Genomic DNA, 9,616 nt, shown 5'->3' on the forward strand with positions numbered 1-9,616 from the left:
GTCCGTAAACACTCCAGCCAGCTGGTCTGCGCATGCTCTGAGGATGTGGCTAAGGATGCCGTCTGGGCCGGCAGCCTAGCGAGCGTTAACACGCTTAAATGTTTTAGGTTGGCCACAGAGAATGTGAGCCCACAGTTCTCGGGAGTGGCCTGCGTCGGTGGCATTGTTATCTTCAAAAGGGGACAAGGTGTTTAGCTTGTCCGATGGCAAGACGTTGGTGTCCTTAATTAATGTGACGGCTTTTCCCTTTGTAATGATTGTCTGGAGTCCTTGCCACATATGGCTCATGTCTGAGCCATTGAAACGCGACTCCAATCCCCATTAGAAGCAATCCTTCATAGGAATCAATGGTATTCTACAGTATTTCAGTTATTTGTATTTGTTGTAGTGGGGACAGTAACATTAGTAATTTCCCAAAATGGTACATAAAAACAATTTATTGTATGTGTTTTTTAAATTGTATTATTTTGTTTAGCTCACATAATATAATTGTAAAGTATTTATTAAGGTGACTGTAATAGAATAAATCTAACTAATGAGAGAGAGAGAGCGAGGTGGGACATAGATGAGGTTTTCATAGACCAGTATACTCTGCACTGGTTGGTTGGTGACAGCTCACATGGGTCATGTTGTCTGGCGCAACCACCTGTCAATCACAACGTACCAGGTTACCACTTGCGCGATGTCCACCTGTTAGTTGTCATGGCGGGTAAGTTTAAATGTCTTTCTTTTATGGCTAGCTGGCAAGCTTTTTTCTTCTTTGTAATACGTTTTTGGAAGCTATTGTCTAAGTCATTGTTATTAACAGTTCGTAACTATAATGTTTAAGTCTGATGCTAGCTATGAAAATCGATTTGGTAAAGTTGTTTTCCATACAGTCGGTATAGAGCCATAGCTAGCTAACGCACTTTTGTACTTCGCGCTGTAACGTACAATTTACCTTATTTTAGCTCTCAAAAAGCGTAATACTTCTTGGTCAACTGTAATATGATAACCATTGTAAAGCACAATTTCTCTCCTTTCCAGAAAAATCAGTGATGAGGCCTTCTAGCTACCCGTTTCCGCATGATTGAAGAAGGCAATGAGCTCCATCGGGTCTTTTTAAAAATGGCGGGTGGGGAAGCGAAACCTATGGTGATAGGGGGAGACAAGCCGTGTGGATAAACTACTTTTTTCACCCGACCTGTCCAACCTATCATCTCTAAAATGTAAATAAAACAATATAAAGAGTTTGTATAATGTGTCATCAGTCAGTTGTACATCTGGATTGCCACTTCCACCTGTAACCCAACCCCTCTAAATCAGAGAGGTGCGGGGCTGCCTTAATCGACATACACTGGGAACAGCAGGTTATAAACTGCCTTGCTCAGGGGCAAAACGACATACGTTTATTCTGTCAGCTCGGGGATTCGATACTGGCCCAACGCTAAAGGTATCTTCAGAAGTAAACAGCTGCTTTTGAGTCATGATGGCTTGCAGTGATGATGCAAAAAAAATGAATGCATTCAGTTGAATAATTGACTAGGTATCCCCTTACCCTGTCGTCTTCTTATTAAACTGCGAGAGAAAGTGCTACACCTGGTGGAGAGAGGCTATACGACACAGAATGAGTTGTATAATGCGTGCTGTACGTTACGTAACGTATAGCGTCAGAGGGGTCAGTTTTTAAAACTTTTCTCCAATAGTATCGGGCCATTACCATGTCAATCAACGCTTGACTATATGCGCAGTTCATTTTTGATGCCAACACAGTCGCAACAGTCCCATTAGTTTTCATTGCTGCCTCGTTTGAGAAAATTTGTACGGAATGGGGTTAGTCAACAGTAGCTAGCTAGCATAATCATTAGAAAAGTAATCATTCATCTGCTAAGACCTAGCAACTGACATAAATCCCATGACTTATTGTTCACCCAGTTAGAACTGGCGTTTTAGTCGAACCACGACTGAAGGTAGAAAATCATTTGGTTGGCTTTGACATTCTGTGACTGTGTATCTACTGCCCTTTTGTTTAATATAAACTCTATCTAAACCTTTTACAATTGGCTGTCCCCACTCTCCAGGCTGCAATCCACTCCCAGTTAGATGGGGTCTGTTCAGGCCTCTGTCAGCCCCACAATGCCCTGGGGGACATGAAGGACATCCAGAACTCTCTTGACAGAAGTCAGCAATGACTGGAGGCAAGGCATCAACACCATTGAACGTGCAGTATGTAAAATATGCTGGGATGCAACACAGTCAGCTAACCTCAGCCATGGAGAACTTGGAAGAATATATTTTCAGGTATGTTCTGCTGCACCCATTACATGCCACTTGGTTGGGAACTATTATTGTTGGCTTGCATTGCATTTGATGTGAGACTGTATTGCTACATTGTATTAGTGTATTGTCCTTCAACTGGGTCCTCAATTAATACTTACAAAAGTATGTCTGTACTGCTCTCGGTTACTCATGTATAGGGCCCTGTGTTTTGGTTAACAGTTTCGCTAAGCAGCTACCCTCAAACAACTTGTTTGAAGGTGAAATCACAGTAGGAGAAAATCTAAGCTTTTAGTTACAGCAGCACACTGACATTATAAAAGGCAAGGGGTTGAATGGGCCAACATGAAGGGTGACTACCTCATGAAGCTGGTTGAGAGAATGCCAAGAGTGTGCAAAGCTGTCAAGGCAAAGGGTGACTACTTTGAAGAAGCTCAACTATCAAATATATTTTGATTTGTTTAACACTTGTTTTGTTTACTTCATTATTCCATATGTGTTATTTCATAGTTTTGAGGTCTTCACTATTATTCTACAATGTATAAAATAGTCAAAATAAAGAAAAACCCATGAATGAGTAGGTGTGTCCAATCTGGTACTGTAACTCCAAATAAAACATTTGAACCCATTATGCTTTTGTTGTCATGTAAGTCTTTGTATTGCTTGTACGAAATAAGCCACATGTGTAGAACTGTCTGTCTTTGCATACATAGTCCAGATTAGAGGTCGACCGATTAATCAAAATGGCCGATTAATTAGGGCCGATGTTATGAAAACTTTAATATCGGACATCGGTATTTTTGTGCTCCGATTTATTTTTGTATAGCTTTTATTTAACTAGGCAAGTCAGTTAAGAACACATTCTTATTTTCAATGACTGCCTAGGAACTGTGGGCTAACCCCGTTCCACGCGGCAGAACGACAGATTTTCACCTTGTCAGCTCAGGGGTTCCAATCTTGCAACCACACAGTTAACTAGTCCAACACACTAACCATTGCACTCCACGAGTTGCCTGCCTGTTACGCGAATGCAGTAGAAGCTAAGGTAAATTGCTGGCTAGCATTACACTTATCTTATAAAAAACAATCAATAACAATCACTAGTTATAACTACTAATCCAGTTTAGCAGGCAATATTAACCAGGTGAAATTGTCATTTCTCTTGCGTTCATTGCACGCAGAGTCAGGGTATATACAACAGTTTGTGCTGCCTGGCTCATTGCGAACTAATTTGCCAGAATTGTACGTAATTATGATATACATTGAAGGTTGTGCAATGTAACAAGGATATTTAGACTTAGGGATGCCACCCGTTAGATAAAATACCGAACGGTTCCATATTTCACTGAAATAATAAACGTTTTGTTTTAGAAATTATAGTTTCCGGATTCGTCATATTAATGACCAAAGGCTCGTATTTCTGTGTGTTACGTTATAATTAAGTCTGATTTGATAGAGCAGTCTGACTGAGCAGCAGCAGGCCCGTAATCATTCATTCAAACAGCACTTTCGTGTGTTTTGCCAGCAGCTCTTCACAAGCACAGCGCTGTTTATGACTTCAAGCCCATCAGCCTAATGGCTGGTGTAACCAATGTGAAATGGCTAGCTAGTTAGCTGGGTGTGTGCTAATACTGTTTCAAACGTCACTCGCTTTTAGATTTGGAGTAGTTATTCCCCTTGCGCTGCAAGGGCCGCGGCTTTTGTGGAGCGATGGGTAACGATGCTTTGAGTGTGGCTGCTGTCGATGTGTTCCTGGTTCAAGCCCAGGTAGGGGCGAGGAGGGGGACGGAAGCTATACTGTTACAATGGTAATACTATAGTGCATTTAAGAGCATCCAATAGTCAAAGGTATATGAAATACAAATGGTATAGAGAGAAATAGTCCTATAAATACTATATTTAACTACAACCTAAAACCTCTTACCTTGGAATATTGAAGTCTCATGTTAAAAGGAACCACCAACTTTCATATATTCTCATGTTCTGAGCAAGAAACTTAAATGTTAGCTTTTCTACATGGCACATTTTACATGGCACACATTTTTACATGGCACATATTACTTTCTTCTCCAACACTTTGTTTCTGCATTATTTAAACCAAATTGAAAATGTTTCATTATTTATTTGAGGCTAAATTGATTTTATTGATGTTTTATATTAAGTTAAAATAAGTGTTAATTCAGTATTGTTGTAATTGTCATTATTACAAAACAAAAATCGGCATATTAATCAGTATCGGGCTTTTTGGTCCTCCAATAATCGGTATCGGCTTTGAAAGATCAAAATCGGTCGACCTCTAGTCCAGATAGCATAGTAACCCACACATGCATAGTCCTTTTACTCCTAATTGTATCGTCACAGTCTAAGTCTCATTACTTAAAGGGCTGTGAAAACAATGCACACAATATTGAGATGAAAGCCAGGTGCATCAATCAAATGTATTTATAAAGACCTTTTTACATCTGCAGATGTCACAAAGTGATATACAGAAACCCAGCTTAAAATCCCAAACAGCAAGCGAAGTAGAAGCACGGTGGATAGGAAAAATTCCCTAGAAAGGCAGGAACCTAGGAAAAAATCTAGAGGAATCAGGCTCTGAGGGGTGGCCAGTCCTCTTCTGGCTGTGCCAGGTAGAGATTATAAGAGTACATGGCCATTAAGGCCTGAATGTTCTTCAAGATGTTCAAACATTCATAGATGACCAGCAGGGTCAAATAATAATCACTGGTTGTAGACGGTGCAACAGGTCAGGACCGCGGGAGTAAATGTCAGTTGACTTTTCATAGCCGAGCATTCAGAGGTCGAGGGAGAGGATTGAAAACTGCAGGTGCGGGCGGGACAAGGTAGCATGTCTGGTGAACAGGTCAGGGTTCCATAGCCACAGGCAAAACAGCAGGTACTTGATCAACAGCACGACCAGGTGGAATGGGGATGGGGATGGGACAGCCAGGAGTCATCAGGCCAGGTAGTCCTGGGGCAAGGTCCTAGGACTCAACTCTGGGACCTGATGTAGGATGATCTGGGCCTTTCCCAGTCATGCAGGACAAAATTTGCAGCCGTTCACCTCGGTGAAGACCACTACTGAGTTGGGTGTAGGATATGGTGGTAGTACTTCAGGGGAGTTGGTGGTGCAGAGGGCCTAGTAGAACAGAATGCAGCCCTTTTCTCTAAGTAGCCTTCTGGAGACAGGAACCAAGCTAGGCCCCTCTTGGTTCTCACTGGCAAAGACTCTGTCCTGCACCCTGATGGTAGGAAGGTGCACTTTTCAAACATGGTACGAAAACCCACAGACAAATGGCTTGAAACAGAGCAATTACACAGAGCTCAGGTTAGGATTAGTGGTTAGGATTAGTGTTTAGATTTCATGCTAGACTCACCAATTCCAATCTTCACCCAAAGATAGTAATGAACCCATTTTAATCTTATTATAATGACAGCACACCTAACGTGACTGGAACGAACTGAAAAAATCACTAAAGCTGGAGACCCATACCTCCCTCACTAGCTTTAAGCACCAGCTGTCAGAGCAGCTCACAGATCACTGCACCTGTACATAGCTCATCTGTAAATAGCCCATCCAATCTACCTCATCCCCATACTGTATTTATTTATTTATCTTGCTCCTTTACACCCTAGTATCTCTATTTGCACATTCATCTTCTGCACATTCTACCATTCCAGTGTTTAATTGCTATATTGTAATTACTTCACCACCATGGCCTATTTATTGCCTTACTTCTCTTATCCTACCTCATTTGCACATGATATATATATATTTTTTCTACTGTATTATTGATTGTATGTTTGTTTATTCCATGTGTAACTCTATGTTGTGTCAAACTGCTTTGCTTTATCTTGGCCAGGTCGCAGTTGCAAATGAGAACTTGTTCTCAACTAGCCTATCTGTTTAAATAAAAAAAATAAAAAAATACTTCTCAAGCGAAAGGGTCAAAATGGTCAAATTCTCATGGTATACAGCAGGTATCAATGAAGATTAGTTACAAGTGAATGTTGGAACACATCACTGAGTAACTGAATTCTTATTTTCAAGCATGGTGGTGGCTGCATCATGGTAAGGGTATGCTTGACATCGGCAAAGACTTGGGAGTTTGTCAGGATGAAAATATACAGGATGGAGCTAAGCAGAGGCAAAATCCTAGAGGAAAATCTGATTCAGTCTGCTTTACACCAGGCACTAAGAGAGGCATTCACCTTTCAGCAGGACAATAATCTACAACACAAAGCCAAATATACACTGGAGTTGCTTACCAAGAAAACAGTGAATGTTCCTGAGTGGCCAAGTTAGTTTTGACTTACTGTAAATCTGTTTGAAAATCTATGTCAAGATTGTTGTCTAGCTTGAATAATTTTGAAAAGAATGGGCAAATGTTGCACAATACAGGTGTGCAAAGATCTTATGAGACTTATCCAAGAAGACTCACAGCTGTAATCACTGCAAAGGTGTTTCTCAGGGGGGTGAATACTTATCTAATCAAGTTATTAGGGATGGTTCAACATATACAGAATGCTTACCTGGAGGAAAATGTGTGTGTGTGTGTGTGTGTAGGGGGGGGTCATGTAATTGATGACATTTCAATATTTCTCAGTGTTTTTGAATTAGTTGCTTATTGGGTTATATATCAATGTGTGCCCGATGCCTTCCCTCATCTGATTGGTCCGTGATGCTTTATAGTAGAAACAAGCTGTGAAATCCCCGGGAAAGACGCGACTCTGATGCATATAGAGATATCATTGTTTACTTTCTTTGACATTCAGTGGCTGAGCTACAACCTTCTATACCAAGGACACAAAACATGTAATCTAATTCTGTCAATATCAATTGATTAAGCTATTTACTTTCTGTACAATAGAAGGTGTTTAAACCCAGACAGATTTTAGGGAAACACTTGTGGCCACTGTGGAAGGGTAGCCAGGAGTTAAAGCTTACATTTTCTGCGTGGGTAGGTCTACTATCTGGGTTGGAAAAATAGGGAAAATCTTTGAAAGTACCATGTTCAGATTCCTAATGATGTCTCAGATTTAATTATTTGCAAAAATTGACAGTTTCTTTATGAACAAGACACACAGATTTGGCATTGGAGAAATGTGATAAGATGAACACAGGCATATCTCTCTGTTCATTCTTAGCCTGTAATTTTGGTAATTCTTGTGGTATTAAAGAATATTCCACTATATGTCAAATGAAGTAGCATTGCATGAAATATAAAACACAACATTTTTTCTCGGACCTGCAAATACGATGATGCAGTCGGTTCATTCAATGATTTTACTATAAAGGAGATCTTTCCACCCCTACTCTTGTCCACAGTGGTCTGTGAACACACAACCTTTTGACCTGCAGCCCTGTGCGCTATCAAAATGTTAAATGTATGCATTGCCATGTAATAATTACAGAACAAAGATTAATTTCTAAAATGGCATATCTAAAGCTTTGGTCTGTCCAAGAAGTTGGAGCAAATAATAAGGATGTTCTCTGCTATCCACTTTATGTTTAATTATTATTTTGGGTACAGGGGAGGGTCACTTCTTGTTTTTCTGTTCAGGGAGGGTTAATGTAAAATATATTTTGATGGAGGTGCCATCCATTTTCATTTCAGCGAGGTCTGATTCTCTCCATGTAAGCATTGTTATGAATAACATTCATTTCCTTAGTGTCTTATTTTCCATTAAACCTTTAGTACCCATAGCAGCCATCGACGGCCTTTCTTTAAATTACTATAGCGCCTGCGAATGGCCATGTTTTTCTAACAATAATATCTGTGTCAATATCGCAAAATAAACTTACTATCAACCTGTTGTCGTATTCACGTGGTTGTGGCCATCAACCAGAAACCAGAAACAGGGTATGCTGTCATTTGACTTTTCACTGTGAAAGAGGCTGTATCTACGTATTCGGCAACGTCCTTGCACTTTGAAAAAGCAATGATGTCGAGGTGAGTGAAATAAGTAAACAGCAGATATATACTACCATTCCAAAGTTTGGGGCCACTTAGAAATGTCCTTGCTTTGAAAAGAAAAAAGCACCTTTTTTGTCCATTAAAATAACATCAAATTGATCAGAAATACAGTGTAGACATTGTTAATGTTGTAAATTACTATTGTAGCTGGAAATGGCTGATATAAAATGAATATCTATATTTTATACCTTTTTTTTCTATATTTTATACCTTATTTAACTAGGCAAGTCAGTTTTAAGAACATATTCTTATTTTCAATGACAGCCTAGGAACAGAATGAGGGGCAGAATGACAGATTTGTACCATGTCAGCTCGGGGGTTTGAACTTGCAACCTTCCGGTTACTAGTCCAACGCTCTAACCACTAGGCTACCCTTCCGGTTACTAGTCCAACGCTCTAACCACTAGGCTACCCTGCCGCCCCAAGGCGTACATAGGCCCAACCATCAGCAACCATCACTCCTGTGTTCCAATGGCACGTTGTGTTAGCTAATCCAAGTTTATCATTTTAAAAGGTTAATTGATCATTAGAAAAGCCTTTTGCAATTATGTTAGTATATATAATAATAATATATGCCATTTAGCAGACGCTTTTATCCAAAGCGACTTACAGTCATGTGTGCATACATTCTACGTATGGGTGGTCCCGGGAATCGAACCCACTACCCTGGCGTTACAAGCGCCATGCTCTACCAACTGAGCTACAGTTGGTAGAAAACTGTAGTTCTGATTAAAGAAGCAATTAAACTGGCCTTCTTTAGACTAGTGGAGTATCTGGAACATCAGCATTTGTAGGTTTGATTACAAGTTCAAAATAGACAGAAGCAAAGCACTTTCTTCTGAAACTCGTCAGTCTATTCTTGTTCTGAGAAGTGGAGATCTCGTACAACGCTATGTACTACTCCCTTCACAGAACAGCTCAAACTGGCTCTAACCAGAATATAAAGAGGTGTGGGAGGCCCCAGTGCACAACTGAGCTAGAGGACAAGTACATTAGAGTGTCTCTAATTTGAGAAACAAAACAAAATTTGCATTAATTACTTAAAGACCTTTACATGCTTTGTAAGTAGGAAAACCTGCAAAATCGGCAGTGTATCAAATACTTGTTGTCCCCACTGTATATAAATGAGAGAACCGTGTTTGTGCTGTGCTGTACTGTGGACATCCGTGGCTGTCGGTGCCGTTTAAGATTATTATTTTGTTTGTTTTTCTCTCTGAGTCAACTACTCCCCACATTTTTGTTCAACTATTGGCCTCCCAAGTGGCGCAGCGGTCTAAGACACTGCATCTCAGTGCTAGAGGTGTCACTACAGACAACCTGGTTTGAATCCAGGCTGTATCACAACCGGCCGTGATTGGGTGTCCCATAGGGTGGTGCACAAT

General features: G+C 40.3%; 1 long non-coding RNA gene across 1 annotated transcript; it reads left to right on the forward strand.

Moving 5' to 3' along the window:
- On the forward strand, positions 1–2,688 carry LOC123992873. Its single transcript, XR_006831324.1, has 3 exons — positions 1–709; positions 1,027–1,208; positions 2,061–2,688. It is a non-coding gene; the product is annotated as an uncharacterized LOC123992873 (long non-coding RNA).
- Positions 2,689–9,616: the final 6,928 nt, after the last annotated feature.

Source organism: Oncorhynchus gorbuscha, linkage group LG02 (genome assembly GCF_021184085.1).
Source record: "Oncorhynchus gorbuscha isolate QuinsamMale2020 ecotype Even-year linkage group LG02, OgorEven_v1.0, whole genome shotgun sequence".
NCBI classification, from domain to species: domain Eukaryota; kingdom Metazoa; phylum Chordata; class Actinopteri; order Salmoniformes; family Salmonidae; genus Oncorhynchus; species Oncorhynchus gorbuscha.